The sequence below is a fragment of the Lithobates pipiens genome, unplaced genomic scaffold (assembly GCF_037356315.1).
Source record: "Lithobates pipiens isolate NorthernLeopardFrog02 unplaced genomic scaffold, aLitPip1_a1.2 Scaffold_8, whole genome shotgun sequence".
NCBI classification, from domain to species: domain Eukaryota; kingdom Metazoa; phylum Chordata; class Amphibia; order Anura; family Ranidae; genus Lithobates; species Lithobates pipiens.
The window spans coordinates 61,344,019-61,369,803 of NW_027507903.1; the positions used below are offsets into that span (position 1 = coordinate 61,344,019).

Below are 25,785 nucleotides of genomic sequence, written 5' to 3' on the forward strand. Positions count from 1 at the left end.
CATTGTCCCGAGAGGCAGAGATGGCATGCTCACAGTCTTCGGAGGCCTCCCCGCTGGACCAGGATATACGGGAAATGCTGCAGGCCCTCCCCACCCAGTCTGCAATCGAGGCCCTGATCCTCTGGCTGGAGGAAACGCACAGGAGGGACATTCAGGAGGTCAGGGGCGAGGTTTCCTCTCTGGCGGAATGGGTTACTACCGGGGAGTCCTCGCTGACCACCCTGGAAGCACGAGTGGCAGCGCTCGAACGGGACAGCGGCCATCACCAGGATACAGCGGTGTCACTACAGCTCCACCTCGAGGACATTGAAGACCGGAGCCGCCACAACAACTTGCGGCTCCGGGGAGTCCCTGAGACATCCGAGGTGGAGCAGGTGAGTGACACGGTCAGGAGCATATTCCAGGCCATATTGGGGGATCCCGCAGCAGATATCATCCTGGACAGAGCCCATAGAGCTCTGGGCCCTAAATCCACAGACCCGAACAGACCGCGGGACATCATATGCAGACTACACCGGTTTACCCAGACAGAGGATATCCTGCGGAGAGCGTGGGAGCGTGGGGACGCAGAGATACAGGGATCACCATTTAAGATTCTACAAGACCTATCCAGGGCCACCCTTAGGCGCAGAGCTATCCTCCTACCTGTCCTGCAGCTGGCCAAGCAGCACGGATCGACGTATCGATGGGGTTGCCCACTTTCGGTGATCTTCCGCAAGGAAACTGGCTCCTTTATCCTGCAAACACCTGCAGACCTGTCAGCCCTGTTCCTCTTCTTGGGCACGGATCCAATTCCAGTCCCTGATTGGCTACAGCTTCTTCCATGGCAACTGAGCAGATCGGGACCGACAGCGGCAGAGGAAGACGCCGCTCGAGATCCAGGGACGCCCTACGTGAGTAGGCTTTGACCCACTGTTGTCTATGACTTACCTCCTGGCCGCCCCCCCCCCCCCCCCGCCTGCCATTACCCTCCGGCACTGAGTTTTTTTGCAAGACATTGCTTGGGAACAATGACATCTTCCCGGACCTGCCCCCTGAACGGGAGTCCCTCCCCCCCAAAATCCCCCCCCTTTTTTTCCAAGCACCAACCAGGGACCTGGGAGCTGAACTCGACACGGTTAGATCACTGGTTACAGACCTTTTACAGTTTAAGGCCAAGGCTGCGTTACAGGTATGCCGTAGAAAAACTTATGAGGGGGGAATAAATGTGGGAAGTTGTTGGCACGGTCTATTCAGACCCAGCGGGCAGCGGCCTACATACCACACATAATAACCGCCTCTGTGCAGAAACTCTCACTGCCAAAACAGATCACACAGGAGTTCAGATCCTACTACAGCTCTTTATACAATCAACTCCGCCCCCGCCCTCACGCTCGGATATGGTCGATTACCTTGATCTGGCCCAGATGCCGACGCTCCCGAGAGACGCCCAGGAACTTCTAGAGGAACCCATCACTTTGCCCAAGATTCAGCAGGCCGTGAAGGCTATGAAGCCGGGCAAGGCCCCTGGACCCGACGGCCTCACGGCCTCCTACTTCAAAATATTGCTACCTACCTTGGGCCAACATATGGTGACCTTGTTTAACGGTCTTGGCACCGGGTTACAATTACATGACACCTCACTGCAGGCACAGATTACGGTCATTCCCAAGGAGGGCAAAGACCCCAGCCAATGCAGCAGCTATCACCCCATCTCCCTTCTAAATACTGACCTAAAAATATTCACCAAAATCTTAGCATCCAGACTTCAACACCATCTGCTCTATCTCATTCATCTGGACCAGGTGGGCTTTGTCCCAACCAGGGAGGCCAGGGACAACACCTCCAAAGTCCTTAACCTAATCCACCTGGCAACTAGCAGGAGCACGCCGAGCATCTTCTTGGGCACAGATGCTGAGAAGGCATTTGATCGTGTCAACTGGCAGTTCATGTTTGAGACCCTCCGTCGGGTGGGCCTGGGAGACAGGATGAGGTGCTGGATTGCTGCAGCTTACTCCGCCCCTTCGGCCAGGGTGAGAGCGAACGGTTTTCTTTCAGAAGCCTTCCCGATTACAAACGGGACTAGGCAGGGCTGTCCCCTTTCCCCCCTATTATTTGCCTTGACCCTGGAACCATTCTTGTGTCACATCCGACTGAATCCGGACATTACTGGCATTGGACTCAAGGAACCACGGCATAAGGTCTCCACCTACGCGGACGATCTTATGTTTTCTCTGTCAAACCCAATGATATCGCTACCAAGCCTCCTACGAGAATTTGATTTTTATGGCCGCCTTTCCAACCTAAAAATCAACTTCTCTAAATCAGAGGCCATGGGAATAGGAGTGCCTCAGCAACAACTCCAGCTACTCAAATAGAGCTTTAAGCTCAAGTGGACTAGCGTTGCCCTGAAATACCTGGGCACTCTCATTCCAGCTTTGCTGTCTCAGTTATATAACCTTAACTCCCCCCCCCCCGCTGAAAACAGTACAAGGGCTACTAAATGGATGGAGCGGCGGCCTTCACTCATGGTCTGGCCGTTGCAACATCCTCAAAATGACAATACTGCCTAAATTCCTTTATCTCCTTCAGGCGCTTCAGATTCATGTACCCATCAGATACTTTAAACAAGTTCAAGCAACTTTTACGCGCTTTCTCTGGGCGGGGAAACACCCGAGACTGAGCGGGAGGTTGCTGTCCCTCCCGAAGTCTCGGGGGGGTTTGGCGTTTCCTGCAGTCAGAACGTATTGTCAGGCCACCCACCTTAGCAGGTTATTGGATTGGTGCCGATACGGCGACGTTAAATTGTGGACGTGGTTGGAGCAGGATCAATTTGACGTACCACTCCATAGGACACCATGGTGTTTCCCTGCACTACCGCCTGCACTTACGCGACACCCCCTGGTGGGCACTACGGCCAAGGTCTGCTCACAAATACTATCAAAACCTGGTTTCTCCACGAGTAACTCCCTCCTACGGCCAGTCATCGGACACCCCCTTTTTGAACCAGGTCTGTGGGACAGGGAATTTATAAACCTTCGGGTCTCGGGCCTGTTTCAGGCTTCCCACTTCAGTACATTGGGAAGGTGGAGGACATACGGGGAATTAACCGATCCTGACGGCCAATACAAACTGGACTTCCTGAGGGCTACACAACTCAGACACTTTCTTAGCAGTCTGCCACCTCCACCAAACGATGTGCAACAACCTCTAACAACTCTGGAGATGATTTGTACTGAGGCCGGGGTATTGTCACATGCCCTCTCGCTGTCCTACGCCTTACTGATGGCAGTCCCTGGAGACTGCCGACCCCCTGGCCTTTCTAAATGGGAAGAGGACTTAGGTACACACTTCACGACCCAAATGTCCCAACATATCCTCACTTTCACTCATCAATCCTCCCTCTGCACAAAAACCCAGGAAACAAATTATAAGATCCTCACGCGCTGGTATAGAACCCCTACCCTCCTACATAAACTTTACCCGGAGACCTCCGACCGTTGTTGGAGGTGCCAAGCTGAAGAGGGCACCATTTTACACATCTTTTGGTCCTGCCCCCAATTGCAACACTACTGGACGGAGGTCTGCCGGATCATCCAACTCTATACGGACCGGCCGGTACCGGATGATCCGGCGTTCTTCCTCCTTCACGCAACCAGAGTCCCAGTCCGACAGTACAAAAAATCTGTGGTTCGCCACCTCCTGGATGCGGCCAAGGCCTGTATTACATTGAACTGGAAATCCCCCCCATCCGCCATCTATAACTCAATGGCTTCACAAAATAGATGAGGTTAGCAGGATGGAGGATCTGGTTCTCAGCAGTCAACATAGAGAGGAGAGCTACTCCAGGATGTGGCAGGCATGGAACGCGTTTAAAATTCGGACGAGGGGCGGGAACTTAGGAGGATTGACTAGTTGACCAGGGCCAATGGGACCGGACTCTCCTCCCCCATTGGGGGGGCGGCCGTGAGGACTCAGCTTAGAGGGGCAAGAACCACTGAATCCATGTTCACCATACCCCGCTCTCTTTTACCTCCCCCCCCCTTCACCCACCACCCCTTACTCCTTCCTCCTCCCTCCCTCCTAGTTTCTCACCACTTTTTTTTTTCTCACCTATCCTTTTCTACTCTTCTCTTCTTTAGTGATCCCGGATCACGCCTTCTGCTTTGATTACATTGAAAATGGGAGGAATGCTGAGTCCACAGGACTAACGCTGCACTCATAAGCTTAAGGAATTTCGGCCCCGTGATAGGGGCGATGGAACATTGCATTTGTCTGTCTTAATGCATACCTGTACCATCCGTTGTTGTTTTCTTGTATTGTGGTCCCTGTGGATCAGTTCTCCTTCCTTTTGTTATAAATAAAAATAAAAAAATGGCCGTTTTAACAAAAAAAAAAAATTTCCATTGATGCATGTCCCCTGGGGCAGGATACGAGTCCACATACACTTTTTTATTGCAATAACTTGCATATAAGCCTTCAGTGACAACTTTGGATTTTGCAGGTTCGAGCCCCACTGACTTCCATTATTCCCACATATCAGTAGCGGCTGGTGCTAAAAAAATTTGGTGGGGCACAAACAAACTGAAAAAAATGTGAAAAAAAAACCCATTAAACTAAGCCACTTTGTCATCAAACGCTGCCACTGTGCCCATCAAACCCTGCCATTGTGCCATCAAATGCTGCTACTGTGCCCATCAATTGCAGCCACTGTGCAATCAAACGCTACCAGTGTGCCCAACAGATGCTACCAGTGTGCCAGTGTGGCTGCTCCCTTGCCTTCTGCCCAGCACTTACCCTGTCTTGTGGGGCAGCAGGTGACAGCAATGAGCAGGGTCCTTCATGTGTCTCCTGCACTTTTTCTCCCATCCTCTCCTCCCGTCAGGTGTCCAATAGCGGCATCTGTTGTTTCAGCCAATCAGGAGACAGGTAACCAGACCTGAGCAACCTGATTGGCTGAGAGGCAGATCAGTGTTAGGGAAGCACCACTGGATAATCAGCGAACGCACAGCAGTGTACCCGCTGTTTACTCCTTTGAAAGCCTATTATGCCACGTACACACGTGCGGACTTCTCGTTGGACTGAACTCCAAAGGACTTTTTGACGGAGTTCCGATGGAGTTCCACCGAAACGGACTTGCCTACACACGATCACACCAAAGTCCCATCGTTTAGAATGCGATGACGTATGACGGGATTAGAAAAAGGAAGTTCAATAGCCTGTAGCCAATAGCTGCCCTTGTGTCGTTTTTGGAACAGCATACAGACAAGCGGTTTTCTCGATATGAACTGGTTCCGGCAGAAAGATTTGAAACATGTTCTATTTCTAGATCCATCAGAATTTTAGAAAGAAAAAGTCTGATGAAGCCCACACGCAATTGGAATGTCCGACAGAATGATTCTGTCTGACCTTTTCTGCCGGAAAGTCCAGTCATGGGTACGGGGCATTAGAGCCCATGGCTCTAATCAGAAAGCCTATTAGAGCCTATGGCTCTAATCAGGCACTTCCAAAGAAACCCCGCCGCTATAATTCATATGCCCGACGCCAAACAAGGGGCCAGGCACATGAATAGGGGGTGGCAGCGGCGACCATAGATAGATAGATTCATGCATTGCATGAATCCATCTATGTGAGAGAGCGAGTGACAGGGGGGGGGCGCTCCTGCACCCTTTATGGACGCACCACCGCTGCCACATATGCCGATCTGACAGGCATGTTCGCCGGCAATAGCATGCTTTCTATTTGCATGTACACCCAGTTTCTGAGAGTTAAAGTCCTAATTGGCCTTAATTGGGCGCTATTTTCCGGGACTGCAAGATCATATATTGGTGCTATAGTAAATGACCCCCTATTTGTCATGGTGACCATTGTCACTAAGATAGGAAGTGAAAGAAAATCTTAAATGTCATGGTCACTACTGGGACTGCAGCACAAGTGATAACTTTCAATGGCAACACGTGTCCCTCTCCTTTTTTCCATAACACAAGTGTAGATGAGGGTGCTTGTTGTAGTAATTTGTTATGTATGCCAGCAAAGAGTATTGGAGTGGGAAGGCACAGAATGTACAGTACCAACTGTGTACAAGCCAGGGAAAGGCCTTGGTCAGTATCAGTAACTATAAGTGATTCTAATATAGTAAAATTTTTAGGAAGCTAGTCAGTGTGTGTGTGTGAAACTGACACACTCATAGACAGAGCTAAAGAGTATTAACCAACCCATTTTGTATAACACACAACTGCCAAGGCAAGGCCAGCATCCAAACTTCAACCACGTCATCTCCACCTCTTTCCACCCTTTGATTTTTTTTTTCTTACAAGTAATGTCTCCAGGGCTGTCTTTAAGGCAGGGCAAGATGGGCAGCTGCCCTGGTTGTGGGGCCCAAAGCAGCTGCCTCATACTTGCCAACTATCCTGGTTGAAATTCCCTTGTCCCATGAAGTTTTATTCCTGTGCTGTGTCCCAATATCTCAGTGTAAAGTGCTGGTACTAATGCTGCCCAGCTTTGCCCTTGTCATGTACCTGGGTGTCGTCAAACCAGGATGTTCCTGGTCTCACAGCTGCAGTCTTACCTGTTGTGCCACGGAGGAGTCTGGAGTTATTGCGATGTTCTCCCAGCCTGATGCATTGCCTTGGACTCACTAGCCCCACCTGCTGCCAGCTGCGGACAATGTACAATTAAGCAGCCCATAAATAGCAGCACTTCCTGTTAATCAGTGCCTGCTTGTTTGGATTTGCTCCCTGGGTGTATTGATAGTGCTGTGATTTTCACTACTGTGAATTTAATCTCTGCCTGAATTCTTGACCACTCTCCAGCTTGCTGATTTGGTACTTCACCGCCAGTTCGTGTATGACCTCCGCCTGCCTGACCATTCTTTGGATTTCGATTTTTTACCATTTTGCTTGATCTGATGCCGACTTGACCTGCCTGACTAAATTTTTATCAAAATCCTCAGCATACAAGCTCTACTTCGGACACTATCAACCACAGGTACCTTACATTACAAACAGGCCACAATGGCAGTGGACCCTGCTGAGATTGTTAAGGCAATTTTGTGTCAGGGACAATTGATTGGAGCTCATGAACAGCATCTTCCTTCTCTGGACGCCAAGTTAAATGAACTTTGGGCTATTCTTATGTAGCGGATGACATTTTGGACAAAGTGTCATGCGCATGTGGGTTTGGTTTTTGCCTCGGAACAGTGGGGGATCTGAGGGTTAGTTACGTAGGTTGGCCTTGACATCGGTCTGGCCGGGTTGTGTTGAGGGTTCTGCCTGGTCGTGTGGACGGTGAGGTGCACATGACAGGCCAGAACCAGGCCTGGTTGGATGTTTTGGGTATCCGCCTTCTTGGAACCAATCAGTGGGAGTGTAGGGGCTCGCTGGGGAGTCTGGGAAGGAGTACTTGAGATGTGTGGGTCACGTGGTTCAAGGAGAGGAGTTTGTGAGGCCTGTGTGGTCTGTTCTGGTTTCAGGACCTGGGTAGCCCCGTGAGGGGTCCCGGTCACACGGTGTTCGACATCCCGCAACATGTTCCTGTTAGATGCCCCCAATAGACCCGCCTGGTCTGGGGTAGGGATCCGTCTGTTCCCAAGTCTCAGAACCTGCTGGTCCGCAGCACAGTAACTGAGGGAGGATTCAAGGTGTCCGGGTGTGCTCTCGGCTTGGAGAGGCACCACAGCTCGTGGAAGTGACCGGGGAGGACTCTTTGGAGGAGGGCCGGCAAGTGGCATCCTGAGAAGTGCCTGGTTACTGAGTTGGGAAGGACATTGACAAATTCACATTTTTCCAGTACCACTGAGGAGACAGAGAACGTTCCAGGTACTGAGGAAAAAGGTTCCTGTTCACCCTTAATTACAACTTGTCCATGTTCATAGCATTGCTTCAAGTTTTGAGTCAATGTGCTGACTGCCATGATCTCTGGCTAGAGATCTGTTCAGCCTTGAAGTACCCAGCTGCGAGTGGCTACTCTCTAGGTGGAATTAGAGACTTTGCTAGACCTTCAGTTCAAGGTGCCTGAGTTCTTCGCCCATGCCCTCTGTTCTCATGAGAGACTGTGTTATTGGATATTACTACTGCAAAATAAAACCTTTTAAAAGGACTTTTATTGGTGTCAGTGTTCAAGTTGTTAGGTATCAACCTTGGGAACCCCTAGACATGGAAGAACAAGCCAAGTGGAGGTAACCGGTAAGCCCAATAAGTCAAGGCCACCCTACAAAGGGTTATGGGCGCTAGACTTAAATCTTGGTTGCCTGGTTCCTCTGCTCCAGTCCAGACACCAGCTTCTACTCCTGCTCCAATCCAACCTCGCCTCTTCTGTGCCACCCAAACTTACCTTGCCTGAAAAATTTGGTGGTGATACCGAGGACTGCAGAGGTTTTTTAAATGTTTGCCGTTTGCATTTCAGCAACAATCCTGGGACTTTTAGCACTTCTGCCAAAATGACTTTTGTAATTTTCTTGTTACTGGGGATACCAGACTTTTCCCTTTTTCTATATTGAACCCGGGTGGAAGACACCCACTAGCCCAAACCTGGTCTGTTGTCACCCCCGCCAGTATCTACATGTATAAACAACCATTACTTTTTGATGCTATACTAGCTATTCATCCTCCCAACACATTTTTTATCCCAGTATTGTTGTATACCCTGGCTCCCTGTTGTGTGATTCTCTGGTTGGCATTAGTGTTTTCTGTCTCGCATTGGGAGCTGCGATGTGTACAAAGAGAGGCTTTATGTGTCTCCCGCTGTCCCCACCTGCTTTTGGGCGGATGGGGACACCTACACATCAGCGCCATGTTCAGGCGCCAGAGGTGTGGCATCTGCTATTTTGTGGACGTCGGCGCAGTTGCACGCACTATATCATCTGATGGTTTGGGGGAGTGTCCGCATTTGTGTGCCTCCCTATGATGGTGGGCGCCTTCTGCGTTCACATGTCAGCCATCCACACATGGTGTTGGGGGCAGAGCCAGCTGGGTTCTTCCAGGGTTAAATTGGAGGTCAGGCATGGCTTTTGATTTCAATCTCACTCTTCACTGAGGACACACACAGCTGTGGACGTTGCTTGCTGTGATCCATGACGGTCGGTTCACATTAGGACGACTTGTCAGGTGACTTAGCCACCTGACAAGTAGCGTCCCACTCTCTACAATGGAACCGTTCTAACATACAAGTCGCTCTGACTTAAAAAAAGGTTCCTGTACGACTTTGGGGGCGACTTGCATTGACTTCTATACAGAAGTCATTTTGCAAGTCGCCGTATCGGTCGCGTCTGGGTCGCCTGAGGCAGTCGCGCTGTAAGTCGTGCTGCCTCAGTGTGAACCGACCCTTACTTTTATACTAAAGATATTCACCATACTCATGCATACTCTATCCACCTTTTGATACCTACTATATTTAGGCATACTTACATATCCTATTCACAGTACATTTTTTGAGTATGTTTTCTGATATCACAGATTCTACCACACAATCACAGTCCACCTCTCTCCTCTGTCTTTTTCACCTTGTCACTTGTTAGTATCCCTCTGCTGTCCTATGTTTTCCACCATTTCCATGTCCCTACCATCCTTGGCCCAGGCCTTTCACTTATGTATACATATCTTTATGCTAATACTTATTGACTTTACAACTTCAGATGTCTGACAAACATACTCATGTTTAAAGCCTATACATTTTATGGACAAACGAGGTCTCTAGGGATACATCAGTACACTACCATTACACAATCACAGTCCACCTCTTTCCTCTCTCGCCTTTTCTATCTTGTCACTTGTTAGTATCCCTCTGCTATCCTATGTTTCTAACCATCTCTATCTCTCTACCATCTTTGGCCCAGGCCTGTCATTAATATATACGTATTTTTATGTTAATACTTATTGATTTGTATTTCATTTTTATTTTAGATGCCTGACAAACATACTTATGTTCACAGCCTATACTCTTTATGGACAAACAAGGTTTCTACGGATACATCACTTTATCCATGCCATGCCTGATCTCTGTTTGGCCCCTGGTGGGGTCCCGTCTGTCTCCGCCCCTTCAGCTCCCTGGTGGGGCACCTGCTGCTGCTGTCTTGGAGCCGTACACCTGTAGCCATGGCCAAGCTCAGTGGTGAGTATGGGGACCCACAACCCCTCCTACCCTGTGCCTTTATAATTAATACTGTGCCATATTGCCAAATATTTACTTTTTCATCTTAGGCACATTGTTACACACATCCACCCCCGAAAACCGAGCTGGATCTTGCGAAACGCGTCGGAAGTATGATGCCTGTGTACCATGACTGCTATTACAACAATATATCAATATTCCTCGTTTATGTATCTTTTTTTAAATTGTCAATTGTTGGTGATATGTATGCATGTAAACAATGTTACTTGAATTAATCATATACTGTATTTACTAGTGTTTTTTTTACTGACAGAAACAGTACCCACTTAATTTAAAGTCCCGGGGCGAACCCTTCATTTTATTTGTAATTTTCTTGTTAAAGGGGAAGGCCCTAACCTGGGTCTCTTCTGACCTGGAAAGCATCTTGCTTCCCTCCAGATTGTTTATCGGCAAGTCAGATAGAATTTCTGCAGCTGAGTACTCACTTTTGGACATACAGCAAGGTACCAGGTCTTTGGCACAGTATGTTATTCAGTTCCGTACCCTGGCTGCTGAGACTATTTGGGACTCAAGGGCATTACGTGCAGCCTTCTGAAAAGGTCTTACAGATCGCATCAAGGACAAATTAGTCTATAAGGATTCCCCAGAAGACCTTGACAAATTCATAGAGCTGTGTGTTCATCTGGATGTCCAGTGTCATGAAAGGTGCCAAGAGAGACTTAGAATTTGCAAGCTTCCCAAGCCACTTTTCCATTTGGCCTCTAACTTCCAAGCACCACCTCAGCCAGAACCTGAAATTTCAGTTGAATCCCAGGCACCTGTGGAACCCATGGAAGTCAGCCGTCTCCACAGAGTCGGAGAAACAAAGGAGGCGTGCATTGGGCCTATGCTTGTACTGTGGAAGGACATTTGTTATCTGTCTGCCTTTCCCATCCGGTAAAAGGCTGGGTTAGACCTTACAGGTATATCCTCCAAGACCAAGATTATTGTCCCTGCAATTTTCCATTTAGCCTCTAAACTTGTCACGGCACCCTGGTATCTTTGGTCCCTAACACTAACTTAGAAGTGTCTCCACAGTGGAAGCACATGCATTCTGATGGATTGATGGAGGGCAGTTGACTGAAGGGGGGGCCTATTCCTTTTTTAAAGGTACAGGTGCACTCTGAGCACCAAGCATGTAGCTCAATGGCTGTGAAGGTGTCAGTGCGTTGCCTGACCAATACACAGTGATACATGTACCTTTAAGAAGGGCTCCCCTTCAGTCCACCTGCCCTCCATCTATCCATCAGAATGCATGTGCTTCCACTGTGGAGACACTTATAAGTTAGTGTTAAGCCCCGTACACACGAGCGAACTTTTCAACATCCAAAGTCCGATGGACTGAGTCCGTCAGACTATTCGATCGTGTGTGGGCTGCAACGGACTTTTGACTCGCCAAAGTCCGAAGGACTTTAGAATATGGAACATGCTTCAAATTTTTCCGAAGGAACTCCGCCGGACCCGGTCCCTTCGAAAAATTCGCTCGTGTGTATGCTATTCCGACGGACTAAAACTGATGCTAGGGCAGCTATTGGCTACTGGCTATGAACTTCCTTATTCGAATCCAGTCGTACGTCATCACGTTAGAATCCGTCGGAGTTTAGTGTGATTGTGTGTGGCCAAGTCCGCTCCGCCGAAAAGTCCGTCAGAACTCCGTCGGAACTCCGGCAGAACTCCGACGGAACTCCTTCGGAAGTCTGTCGGACATAAGTCCTCTCGTGTGTACGGGGCTTTAGGGACCAAAGATACCAGGGTGCCGTGGTGAGGCTCTGTGGCTTATGTATGCATTTGCAAATGTGTGCAGACTAAACCCCTGCTTTGGCCAGTTATAGATGGGGGCAGTGGCGCTTTTTTTGTTACAAAAACACAACCCTTCTTTTGATTGGGAAAGATTTTCTGGTTGTCTTTTGGCTTACATGACCATTCCACCTACCTTGCCTCACGAATACCATGGGTTTGCAGATGTATTTTGCAAGCAAAAGGCAGAGATTTTACCTCCACATCTTTTTTGACTGTGCGATTAATTTGATTCCTGGTGCACCTCTTCCCAAAGGAAGGACCTATCCCCTGTCATTCCCTGAACAACAATCTATGGAGGAATAGGTGAAAGACAACTTGGAAAGAGGTTTTATCCGACCCTCTTCTTCTCCAGTAGGGGCAGGTTTTTTCTTTGTTGAAAAAAGATGGGGGTCTTTGACCATGCATAGACTATTGAGGGTTAAATAAAATCACCATAGGACTCCTACCCTTTGCCTCTCATTCTAGAACTGTTTGACGTACTTAAGGGAGCCGTTATCTTTACGCTGGACGTTCGAGGGGCTTATAACCTGATTCAAATTGGAGAGGGAGTCGAGTGGAAGACAGCATTCAACATCCGCAATGGACATTTTGAGTATCTGGTTATGCCATTTGGGCTTTGTAATGCCCCTGCTGTCTATCAATGTTTCACAAATTACATTTTTTCACAATTTCAGCAACAGTTTTGTGATCATCTACTTGGACAACATTTTAATCTTTTCCAAGACTCATCTAGAGCACTTTGCACATGTAAAGCAGGTATTACAATGACTGAGAGAAAACCAATTTTCCAAATGGACCCTCAAAAACTTTCTGCTGTCTTGCATTGGCCCCAACCGACCACTTTAAGATGGCTCCAAAGCTTTCTAGGGTCCGCAAACTACTACAGACGCTTCATCAAAGGTTTTGCCTCCATTGCTGCCCCCTTTAATGCTATGACTAATAAAGGTTCCAATATACAAGGCGTGACCCTCAGAAGCGGAATCCTCTTTCCAGCAATTAAAAGACATGTTTAGCAAGGCTCCAGTTCTTCAACATCCAAATCCCGATCTCCAGTACATTGTTGAGGTTGATGCCTCCGAAGTAGGAGCAGGTGCTGTGCTTTCCCAGAGACAGCCTAAGTCCAGTAGAATCTATCCAGTGGTGTTTAACTCTAGAAAGTTTTCTCCAGTGGAGATGAATTATGATGTCGGGAATCGAGAACTACTGGCCATTAAAGTGGCATTGTCTGAATGGCAACCTCTTCTGGAAGGGGAGGCAGCTTCAGTCACAGCGAGCGGTGTTAGTGGTGCTGCTGCCGCTACCCAAGGGTGTCATCTGGTGCGACTCGCACCCGCCTAGCAACACCACTCACCTGGCCCCAACTCGGCTGTGGGCCCCATAGCGCCCGCGTGGGTCACTATGGCGGTAGTTCCGCCACTGCCTGTGATATAAGTTGAAGGGAGCTAGCTAACATGGGAAGTGGCTGGGGAGTGACCTGGGTGGTGGTGAGCGTGAAATGGATGATGTGTTTCAAGTTTCTTTCACATTTGCAGTAAGGCTTACTGCCGTCTAAAAAGTGATCTGTGGTGGATTTCTTTTCAGCAAGTGGTATAGCAGCAGCTGACAGGCCTTCATAAGGTGCTACTGCCACCTCCTTTTTTTTTTTTTTTTTTTACATTGCTCAATGGTATTTTTACATTGTTGGACTATGTTGCTACTGTGAGCAAGTTTGGCTTGTAGTTGCAGAATGGCCCCCTTGAAATCAATAGACAAGTTTGACAGGCGGTGCTGCCTTTCAAACTCTGCAGGCTGAGTTAAAGATGGTGCAGTAAAAGTCGCATCTGTAACGTAAAGCATTACAGCTACATTATTCGTACAGCCCTGTCCAAATGTATGTTTAAGATTTGGGTCAGGGACGTGCGGGGAGGTCAGTGGCTGGTGAGGCACTGACTAGTATCAGAGCCAGATACACATAGGTTAAATATGCTGCGAACGTTGCAGCAAGAGCAATAATTCTAGTACTAGACCTCTTCTGTAACTCTAAACATGTAACCTGAAATAATTTGAAAGCGTCGCCTATGGAGATTTTTAAGTACTGAAGTTTTGTCGCTATTCCACAAGTGTGCGCAATTGTAAAGCATGACATGTTGGGTATCCATTTACTTGGCGTAATAGCATCTTTCATAGTATATAAAAAAATTGGGATAACTTTCGTGTTTTTTTTAATTCATGAAACAGTTTCTTTAAAAAAAAAAAAAAAAACACGTTTGTAAAACCGCCATTTTATTCCCTAGGGTGTCTGCTAAAACTATGTATATGTATATGCGTTTGAGGGTTCTGAGTACATTTTATAGCAAAAAACGTATGATTTTTAACATGTAGAAGTGTCAGATTTGGCCTGGGTGGCAAAGGGTCAACTACCATAAATAATATACAAATAATTATTATATTGTTTTTAAGGTAATTTACTATAATTTCAAAAACTGTACTCAAGCGGGTGGCTTAACAGACACATTACTGAAGTTTGAAGTTATAACTTCAAACCAGTAATTTCATAGTAAATAGATAAAAAATAAATGATCTTATAAAATATAGCATAACATATGATTTAGTTTGATTAAAACTGTACCTTTTAAGCAGCAGAAGATTCTCATTCTCCCTCTTAACTGTGAGAAAAACATGGAATTATGGGTAAACCTTAAAACCATAAACCCATTTTTTTTCCTTCTAATTAAGAGGGCTGGGCTGGAAGGGATCGTGTGTCTTTTAGACACATGCCCCCTTCTATGACACTGCAGTGAGAAATGTGCCTCCACTGCAGCATTTTTATTGGACAGCTGGGGCCAATGGTACTTTACCATTGGTCCAAGACTCCAAGCTGCACATTGAGCTCAGTGCTTCTGACAAGAAGTGAGGAGAGGCACTGTGAGCTCAACCTCTCAGTCTGCTGCAAACAGAATGTGCCAGCTTGCATTTAAACTGGCTGCACTGTATGTAGCTTCTGACAGGCTACACAAGGAGCCCTGTATCTTTGAAACAATAGGTCCTTAGAGCCCCAACCCAACATTTTGAGCAGTGGTGGGGTTGGTCTTCTGCTACCTATCCCCCAAATTTGGGGTCTCTATGACCCTCGAAACTCCATAATTTTTTTTTTCTTTTTTTTGAGGCAAATGGGCCTATTTTAAGGTAAGGGGCCTGGAGCTGCAGCTAAATCCGGTCCTGCTTATGTAAAGTGAAGAAGGGAATCATAACACATTTGCTGTAATATAAAGTTAAAGTAGATTATCCCAAGACTAAGCCTCACCATCACAGGTACAGGTTTTCATTCACTATTTATTTTTTTCATTACTGAAGGCCACTTACCTTCTTCGCAATGAGTCTACTAAATTGTGATTCCTCAGACCAGGCACCAAACATGAGAGGCACAATGTCCGCTTTTATTGCAGCCACTTCTGGTTCAACTTCCATCCCAACTGGTACTCAATTCACTTTCCAAAGCACAGATTCTTTGTTGGTGCTGCTGGGTGTAACTGACACACACTTTACTTCATGTGGTTACCTTCTACTGAAATCTTCACAACATAGAACACAACAAAGTTACTTTTTTCAGGTTTGCATGTTATTTTACATTATTAGACTAGGGCAATATATTTTCCTTGCATACATTAACCAACAGCATGCTGCAAGTACCTGTTGAGATGTCTGCGAATATAAACCATGTAGCTAAAAATGCCCAGACTTTATGTCCAAAGGCATCTGACATATCTTGATGAGACTGCTGGTAGACATGGTTCATCCTTGTAAACTCATCTGAGCAAATCTACTAGTACTGGTAAGTTGTTAATGATCTGTTAAGACCACATTGGATGAGCTGTATTTGAGTTTCTATTGACAAGAAGAGTTAACATAGTTGGCAATGTCACAGGTCTCTAGTGACTGGATAAACTGTATTGTCAGTGATATCACCAATCTTTGGTAAATAGACAGGCTTCATTCTCGGAGAGGTCACTGACCTTCAGTTAATGGATAGTTTATATTCTCAGTGATACTACTGGTTACTAGTAAATAAATAGGCTACAACCTTAGTGATACCTCTGGTTACTAGTACATGGATATATTACACTAAAGGTTTGCATTCTCAATCATATGGATGGTTATTAGTAAACAGGTTAAAGTAAAAAGCACAGCCTATAGTAGGAGGATGCCTTGTACTGAAATGCTTGGGTCTCTTTACAGAATGACAACCCTGTGTTATGTAGCAGTCTGCTAAATTTAGGTTTGTTTAGGTGACACTCCTTCAGTCTCCTCTCGCATTACTAACTTACTAACTGACATATCAGCATGGATGTAGCACCACTTCCTTAAACTAAATCTCTCTAAAGTTATTAATATTCCCCCTGCCTGTGCCCACCTCCATGACTTTTCCATTAAAATCAATAATGCAACTATCAGTCACTCCCCTCACACCAGAGTACTAGCTGTAATCCTAGACTCTGACTTGTCATTTCAGTCAAGTTCAATCATTGTCAAAAGTTTGTATAATTCACCTCCGTAACATCTCTAAAATTCGCCCCTGTTCAAATAATGAAACCACCAAGCTCCTCATTCACTCCCTTGTTATCGCTTGCCTTGACTGTTGCAACTCCCTTCTCATTGGCCTGCCTCGCCATAGTTACATAGTTTGGTTAAAAAAAGACACAAGTCCATCAAGTTCAACCATAAAATATAAATAAAATAAAAAATATCATACAATCCCATATACCCAATCCTATACCCACAGTTGATCCAGAGGAAGGCGAACCCCCCCCCAGAAAAGCTGGATCCAATTTGCTACAGCAAGGGAAAAAATTCCTCCTCTTATCCCCTCTTCAGTCGATCATAAATGCTACTGCTAGACCTCTACACCTTACCAACTGCTCAGCGTCTGCCAAACCTCTCCTCCAATCCCTACGCTGGTTTCCAATCACCCAGCAAATTACATTAAAAATACTAACCACAACATACAAAGCCATTCACAACTCTCCCCCGAGCTATATCACCAATCTTTTCTTCAAATATCACCCAAATTGTCTTCTCCGCTCTTCTCAAGACCTCCTACTCTCAACCTTACCCATCTCCTCCTTCCATGCTCCGTCTCCAGGATTTCTCCACAGCCTCTCCCATTCTCTGGAACTCGCTTACCTCCACCTGTCCGGCTATCCCCTACTCTTGCTACGTTCAGGCGATCCCTGAAAACTCATCTCTTCAGGAAAGCCTATCACGTCTCCAACTAATCTTTTACCGCTTCCATCAGCTCATTCCTCACAGTTACAACCTTTTGCATCACCTGTCCCACCCTGTTAGAGTGTAAGCTTTTCTGAGCTGGGCCCTCTTAATCCTCTTGTATTTTATTGTATTATAGCTGTATTGTCTCCCTTTTATATTGTAAAGTGCTGCGTAAACTGTTGGCACTATATAAATCCTGTATAATAATAATAAGTTACAGTAATCTGAGAAATGCTCTATACGTTTGTAGCACCCCCAAAGGAGCTGCTGAAATGTTCCTGGGCTTATCGATTGCCTCCTCCAGATTGTACTCGTTGTCCTTGTCTAGGGGTTCCCCGGGTTGATAACCCAGTAATTGCAGAGACCAACACTAGAGGTCCTTGCTAGGATTTTTTTTTTTTGCATAAAACAATTGAACAAACTCAGTCTCTAAGTTGGGAATAGAGGGTATCAGGGTAGAGTTTAGCTCAAGTGCTTGGAACTGCTGACTTAAATAAAAGTCTCTCTCTATGTACACAGTCCAGGGAACAGCCGCTCGCAACTGGACACTTTAACTGTTGGATAAATCCTTAGGTTCTGGGTTTAGCAGCCAACAGGTAATTTTAGCATTCAAAGTCTTTCACGCAGACTTGGTTGAAATCTTTGAAACTTAGTTATAACTGGAAGGGTAGAAGTAGGAACTTTACTTAGTGTACTAGAATCTTTCCGCCGTTCCGGCGATACCGTAAGAATTGTGGATTCAATCAATATCTATGGCAGCTCAGCTTCAAGGCTCTTACTGAGCAGCCAGCCTTGTGCATGGCTTTCTCACCGAAAGAGTCCTCCCCTGGTTACATGTAGAGTTGCTGGGCCTCTCCAAAACCCGAGGTGGCACCGGAACACCTTAGAATCCTCCTTCCAGTTACTGTGCCTCGAACTAGCCAGTTTCGACGGATGGATCTGCACCCCAGGCCATGAGGGCCCCCAGGGGCTGGTCAGGAGGACTTTGGCACCTTAAGTACCCCTTATCTTATTACGCAGTGAGACAAACTCCCACTGATTGGTTCCAAGACAGAGATTGGTACCCATTGCGTCCTACCAGACTGCGTTCTAAAGCCTCCCACAGGTGTACAACCCCACCTATGACCAGGCATAACTTCTATACAGCCCAGCCAAACTGATGCCAAAGTACAATTTAGCAAAATTTGTCCCAAAACTCATTACAGTTTTGGGCAAAAACTAAATTTAACACGTTGCAGTATGTTTGTGTGAAGGAACCTCCTATCTATTTGGATGTAACCTCTGGACCCATGCTAACCAAAACACCAAATAGCAACTATTGTGTGTGGAGAAGTAACAACTGCAATCCGACATTAATATTTACGAATGTGAATTATTTAATGAGCAAGTTAGGAAAAAAAAAATCAAATAAAAATATTATACATTGTACTGAATTAACCCTAAAATGATGATGAAATTCAAAAGCTTGATAAAATACTCTGTAGCAATACCGTATTCATTAGATATGGTTTTCTAGTAGGGTATGACTAGAGATGGGAAGGCCTGGAAAATAAAATAGAAAAATTGGGGGGACATTTTTTTTTCCATTGTTTTTCAGAGCTGTTGTTGTTTTCAAGAAAATTTGAAAAAAGTGTGGAATATGTTCTTTTAGAATGATGAATACTCGATCTATGACATGGTATTCAAATTCTATAACATAAAGAGCTTATTGAAAAATTATGTAAAGTCTTCAATTATTGCAAGTTCTCTCAGCTGAAGACAAGCAAGTCCTGTAATACAATTCCAGAAATATTGTACTTCTCAATGCATTTCCCAAACAAGAGAAATATGCATTTCTGCCACTATGGGGCACTGCAGGGGAAAGGCTACAGTTTTGTTTGCTTGTGGGCTCCATCTTGGACCACCTACAGTTGGGTGAATGTTGGGATACAGTAGATGATGGTTTATGTCCTCTCAGGCCTTAATTGACAGGTAAGAAGAAAAATTTGACTGACAAATTACCGTATTTATCGGCGTATAACACACGCCTTTTTCCCCTGAAAATCAAGGGAAAATCATGTGTGTGTGTGTTACATGCCGATTCCTGGCTGCCTCTGAGGGGAAGGAAGGGGCAAGTGTTTCTGAATTACACATAGCACGATCTCCTGTGTACCCGGCGCTCAGTCATGCACACTACTGCCGTCTGGCATTGGACCACTGTTCTGTCTATCATATGAGCCAGGCCAGGAGGCGGGACTGTGAGTGACTGAGCACCCGGTACACAGGAGATCATGCGTGGCTCTGTAATCTGGTACTGGTGAGGCTACAGATGTCCACTGAGCATGCTGCATTGTTGGGCAATGGAGAGGCTGCATTGTTGGGCAATGGAGAGGCTGCATTGTTGGGCAATTTAGAGTCTGCAGTTGAGCACTGAGCAGGCTGCATTGATGGGTACTACTTGTGAGGCTGCATTGATTGGTACTCCTTGTGGGGCTGCATGGCTGGGCACTGGTGAGGCTGCATGGCTGGGCACTATTAGGGCTGCATTGCTGGGCTTATTTTTTTAATTTAAGAACATCCCTCTTAAATTAAGTTGCGTGTTATACCCCTATGCGTGTTATACACTGATAAATACAGTCGTTTATCTTTATAACTTTTAAATGATTCCCAATTATGTTTTCCACCATCACAGCATAATTTTTACCTATAGTCTGGTCAGTAAATAGTTTTTTCCTTTCCTTCTCTTAGTAAAATGGCGAGAGCAACATCTAGAGTTTGGAAACCTTTCCACAGAGCAATTTCTGCTGAGAGCAAAGCTGCAATTTACAAATATTGTGAGAAGAAATACTATTTTCCAAATGCTACAAAGATGACAAAATACATGCAGCATGCCGGAGGTGCCCTTAAGACATTAAAAAATACTTTATGAAATGAAATGATGAAGACCAGAATGAAAGTGAGGAGCTTTTCCCTCCAGAGTTCTCATTCCAGAAACTTTTTCTGCTGCTTCTGGATAATCACAAAGTGTTTTCTTCACCAGCAGCATCTTCAAATAAGGAAGTGTTACAAACCACGACCTCCCAAAAATAAACAATCCCTTCATTTTATAGAGAAAATTACACCTGAAAATTGGGAGAAAATTGATCAAGCTCTTGTAAGAGCATATGCTTCTGGGTTAGCATTGTCAATAACTGAAAATGCATATTGGCAGGAAGGTGTTAAATTATTATGAGGGCCAACCGCCTCTCACCACTACTGCTGGGGATTATTCATAGTGATCAGGTTGGTTTTGTCCCGGGCAGGGAAGACCTGGACAACACAACTAAAACCATACATCTTATTTCCTATATACAGTGTCACCACCAGCAGGCTTGTCTCTTGTCTTTTGATGCCGAAAAGGCATTTGACCGAGAAAACTGACGCTTTCTACAACTCTCCCTAGAACAAATAGGGCTTGGATCCCCCTTCATCACCAAAATTATGTCCCTTTACTCTCACCCTTCTGCATCGGTCTTAGTGAATGGCACCGTCTCAGAGGCGTTTAATATATCTAATGGCACCCGCCAAGGATGTCCCCTTTCCCTGCTCCTATTTGTAATTGTAATCGAGCACCTGGCATGTGCCTTCCGGCAAAATACATCCATACAGGAAATTCAAACACCCTCTGAACACTATAAACTATCTCTTTATAGAGATGATCTATTAATATACGCTCGACAACCACACACAACCCTCCCCTCCCTCTTTTCTGAATTTAAACTTTTTGGCCAACTAAGTAATTTTAAGCTCAACATTTCCAAAACAGAGGCACTCAACACTTCCCTATCCACCTCCACCATGTCCTCACTTCGTTCCAATTACCCTTTTAAATGGCAGACCAAGGGCATCTCATACCTAGGCATAATGATCCCTGTCAACCTCTCCAATCTCTTTGCACTAAACGACATCCCTCTTCTCTCCCATCTACGGAAAGAACTGGCTGAATGGGGGGGGGGGTAAGGCACTACCCTGGTTTGGTCGCATAAACACCCTCAAGATGGACACTCTACCCAAATTATTATATCTTTTCCAAATCGTACCAGTCACCATCACCACATCCTTTTTCTCGACCCTACGCTCCCTCTCCTTTCGTTTTATCTGGAATACAGGGCTATCTAGGGTTAAATATAAGCTACTCACACGCCCAAAGCTACAAGGTGGCATGGGACTACCAGATTATGAATTTTATTACAAATCCACTCTTATGGCCCGCACCCCAGAATGGTTCCCATGACTGTTTCAAAAGATCTCCTACTCTCAAGCTCTCTCGTCTCCTCCTCCCACACTCGTCTCCAGGACTTCTCCAGAGCCTCTCCAATCCTCTGGAACTCGCTACCTCCACCGGTCCGGCTATCCCCTACTCTTGCTACCTTCAGGCGATCCCTGAAAATTCATCTATTCAGGGAAGCCTATCACATCTCAAACTAATCTCCTACCACTTCCATCAACTCATTCCCGACAGTTATAACCTTCTGTACCACCTGCCCCACCCTTTTAGATTGTAAGCTCTTCTGAGCAGGGCCCTCTTAATCCTCTTGTATTTAATTGTATTGTAACTGTATTGTCTCCCTTTTATATTGTAAAGCTCTGCGTAAATTGCTGGCGCTATATAAATCCTGAATAATAATAATAATAGAAGGTCTCAGTAATGGTCGAGCAGGACCTAGCTCCGGTGGACCTAAGGGCCCTTCTCTGGGGTTACAAAGACAGCTTCTCTCACATATCTGGTTCTTCACCACTAACTATAGCCAGCTTTGTTCTTTGGTATATGAGAGGGTTGTGTAGTGTTATTTCCTTGGACCCCTCCCCCTTATCCCCTCTATTCGACAATCTGGCCTTCTCTCAGGGAATCGGGGCTCATCAACTAGGATCATGCCACCGCTCCTCCTGGCCTCAGGCACACACCTTCATTCACTCAGATACCGGAGACCCGATAGTCTCTGAGGGGACACACCATTGGCTTACCTCCCTACATATAACAACCTTTGCAAAACAACTATTCCTCTTGTCTCAAATCCATCGCCCTCTCTTAGAATTTGAACATCTCAGCTCCCTTCCCAGACATCTACTCACCCACATTTACAGTTTGATTCAGGCCCTCACGATGTGTATATCATATCTGGTGGGAGTGTGAATGGATACCGACCCTTCTGGAAGCAGGTATTTCAGGCTTATAACTATATATATATATGAGGAATCTTTATAACTAACCCCTGAGACAGCTCTCCTCTCCATGTTACCGGGATCAATAGCATCTCAGAAACGATTACTTTTACGCTTTTTGCTATCTGCAGCTCGACAACTGATTCCCCTTTTCTGGAAAACAACCACCACCCCCCATTATCCCTTTGGGTCTCTACAGTAAATGACATAATGAGAATGGAGGAGATGTTAGTGTTCGACAACAACACTTTGACAAATTTAAAGTTTTGTGGTCAACCTGGCTGCGCTTATCTTCCTCAGATACCTTGGCTGGCATGCTCCCTGTGCCTCCGAGCACAGCCTTGCCACCACCATGACCCTTCCCTAAGGATATAGGGATACCCCTCATTTACCAAGTTACTGTCTTTTCGTCCCAGGCTCTCCCAGCAGACCCCCCCCCCCCCCTTCAACCCCTTCTGCTTCTACCTTTCTTCCCCCTTTCACTACTATGGTTTGACATAAAATGGACCCAAACCTATTTTTTAAGCCCTTGGGCACAAGCGGCGCTGTAGGCGATAGCCTTTTGGTGCACTTGTTACCGCTTTATTATAAGTGATATGTCAACTCTATTTCTGTTTTACTGTTTACCATACCAATAAAAACATTTTCAACTCAAAATTATTATGAGGGAAAGGGGGTGGTTACCTGTTGTCATGTATAGTTGAAATGTTCTTAATGCATACAGCCCTTATTATTCCATTTCTAATAAAATAAATAAAATGTTAAAAGCACATTTAGTTTATTTACTAAATAAGCTTTACTTTTATTACAAGCATAATGTTTTTATACACCCTGCATTTCACATTCCCAGTGTAACAAAATTACTTTCAATTTGTAAAACTATTCCACATTGAATTTGTTTGCTATTTTTTTTTTGTTTTTTCATGGCTTCAAAATTTCCAGAAATGTTCTATCTCTAGGGTAAACATTTTAAACATCTGCCTTGGGCTTATCAGTGGAGCATGCTTATCTTCCTACCAAAATCAAGAGATACTGCTAAAGTTTTAAAAAAACTGCTCCTGCAGGATAAGCTTTTGTACATGACCAAATGGAAATCCGATTGTGCTATTGCTTTATCCATCGAGGATTGGGACAAATGTTTTGTAAACCTTCTGAAATGTACCTGGTCACTCACAATCTGTGAAACTGCGTTTAAGATTTCTACAAGATAGTACCTGACCCCAGTAAAGTTGCATTCTATCTTTCTGTTAGTTTTTCCCTACTTGTTTTCAAGGATGCCCATTCCCTGGCTCCTTTCCCCATATTTTCTGGGAATACAAGAAGGTTCTCCTTGTTTGGTGTAAATTGGAGGATTTTTCCTTAAAGTAGGAGGCCATGCAAAATCTAAAATCCCTACATCTATAGACACCAGGGCTCTAACTCTAACCTCTCTATCCCTGTAAGAGGAGTATACATACCTTTTTTGGAAGATGATCTTACCCGCTCTGACCCCATCTCCAGCCCCGGAACCTGTACAGAGGACACAGAGGACAACGGCTGTGAAATGAATGGGAAGTGACGTTACCCATAGAGTTACTATGGGGCTTCCATTATCCTCCATGTCCTCTGTACCCACCTACACAGAGAAGCCGTGGCTGACAGCTCAGCTTGGGATCCGGTCGGAGCGTTTCAGATCGGCTTCCAAAAATGTATGTATACTGATTTTTTTTTTTTAACAGGGTTATCGTTAGATCCCTGGTGTCTAAAGAAGCAGGGATTTTAGATTTTGCATGGACTTCCACTTTAAGAATATTTGGTAGCCATGGCAAACTGTTTACGTTTTGCATCTATCCCAGAGATCCCCATCCCTCATATGAGACTTATCCATACTATTTGTGTCTCTGTTCATTGGGTTATTGCCTTGCATTAGAAAACTCCCTCTGTTTCGATCTCACAAATTAAAACGAGAGTAGTCTCCATTAGCTGCATGGAAAAAATCTTCCATACCTTATATAATTCTGTGCCTTATTATAATAACAAATGGGTTCCTTGGTTTGAACATGTCAATTTTTTTCATTGACTCCTTTGATATTTTTGTGGCTTTCCTTATTGAACCTTTTTGATATGTTATTCAATCCTTATATCAGCTGTATCACCCTATGTTGACGTTCCTTATGTTCGCAATACTGTCTTTATGCATATCATTTGCATTACCTTTTATACATCATATGGTATTTTTCTCTGTCTGTCTGCTACTTACCTTGCAGGTTCATCAGCTTTATGCACACTATTTGTGCTAAATATCTCTTTTATCAGAATATAATTTTTATAATTGCATGATTGTTCCTTTTTGTACCAACTGTTTTCATTCAATAAAAGTTTGTAAACAAAAAAATAGCTCCTGGAAGTTCCACTTTGTTATGCCTACAACACTGAAGTCTTGTCCCTTCCCATGATGTTGCAAAGTTGGTGAGTCTGAATTCAAGGAATTTAATCAATCCAGGATCTAAGAAATAGGAGATACACCCTTAAAAACTTCAATGAAGATTCCAGGGTGGTAGCTCCTGTGTCCTGTTCCTTTTGACCTGCTTCCCCATTGAGAATACCAGCATATCCCAACTGTCATATTAAAAACTGGGAGTTGCTGTATATTATACAGTATGATTGAAAAATATATATACACTAAATATAAACTCGTGCTGATGATATAAAAAAGTAAAATCAATAATGTAAGAACAATTTTAGCTGCTATACACAAAGTGCTAATCACTTGAAAACCATAAGACATATAAATATAGCGCTCGCAAACATAAATATATGTGAAAAAAGTTAAATATAAGATGAACCGACATAAAGTCCAAAACAAATCACTGAAGGTGCTCCAATCCACAGTGAATGAATAAAAACTTCAGGTGCACAACACCCCCTTACGAGTCCCCACTCACCAGATACACATGACCCCCAGCTTTTCAGTCTGGATGGTCAATTAAGGCTTGGTATGGATGGTTTATGATGGTATGTGGGAAGCCAGGTCAGCAGATCCAGGGTTCATCAATGAAAAGTTTGAGCCAAATAGACACGTGCCCAGAAGTAAAAATGGTCCTTGATGATGCCCTGTGGGAGGGCGAAACGTTGACACTGTTTCCGGGAATACTGATGTCAGTTCCGGATGATTGGAACGCACGCTACTAACGATGGTTTCATACGATCTATTCCATGCTTAATGCTTGTTAATCCCTTAATTTTGTAAGTACCCAACTTTTGTTCAAATAAATCAATTTGTTGATGGTACTTCACTATTAGTTCCCCTTTTTTTTACTTCTGGGTACGTGTCTATTTGGCTCAAACTCTTCATTGAGCAACCCTGGATCTGCTGACCTGGCTTTCCACACACCATCATGAAGACATTCATACCAAACCTTAAAGAGGAAGTAAACCCTGATGGGTTTACTTCCT

General features: G+C 45.1%; 2 long non-coding RNA genes across 2 annotated transcripts in view; both read left to right on the forward strand.

Moving 5' to 3' along the window:
- The window catches only part of LOC143960074 (uncharacterized), a 41,051-nt gene extending 30,685 nt beyond the window's left edge, over positions 1 to 10,366 (forward strand). Inside the window, exons 2-3 of the long non-coding RNA XR_013270254.1 lie at positions 9,879 to 10,086; positions 10,176 to 10,366. This is a non-coding gene — a long non-coding RNA (uncharacterized LOC143960074). The remainder of the gene's footprint in view (positions 1 to 9,878; positions 10,087 to 10,175) is intronic.
- An 899-nt stretch (positions 10,367 to 11,265) lies between these two features.
- On the forward strand, positions 11,266 to 24,726 carry LOC143964229 (uncharacterized). Its single transcript, XR_013271102.1, has 2 exons — positions 11,266 to 15,736; positions 19,897 to 24,726. It is a non-coding gene; the product is annotated as an uncharacterized LOC143964229 (long non-coding RNA).
- Positions 24,727 to 25,785: the final 1,059 nt, after the last annotated feature.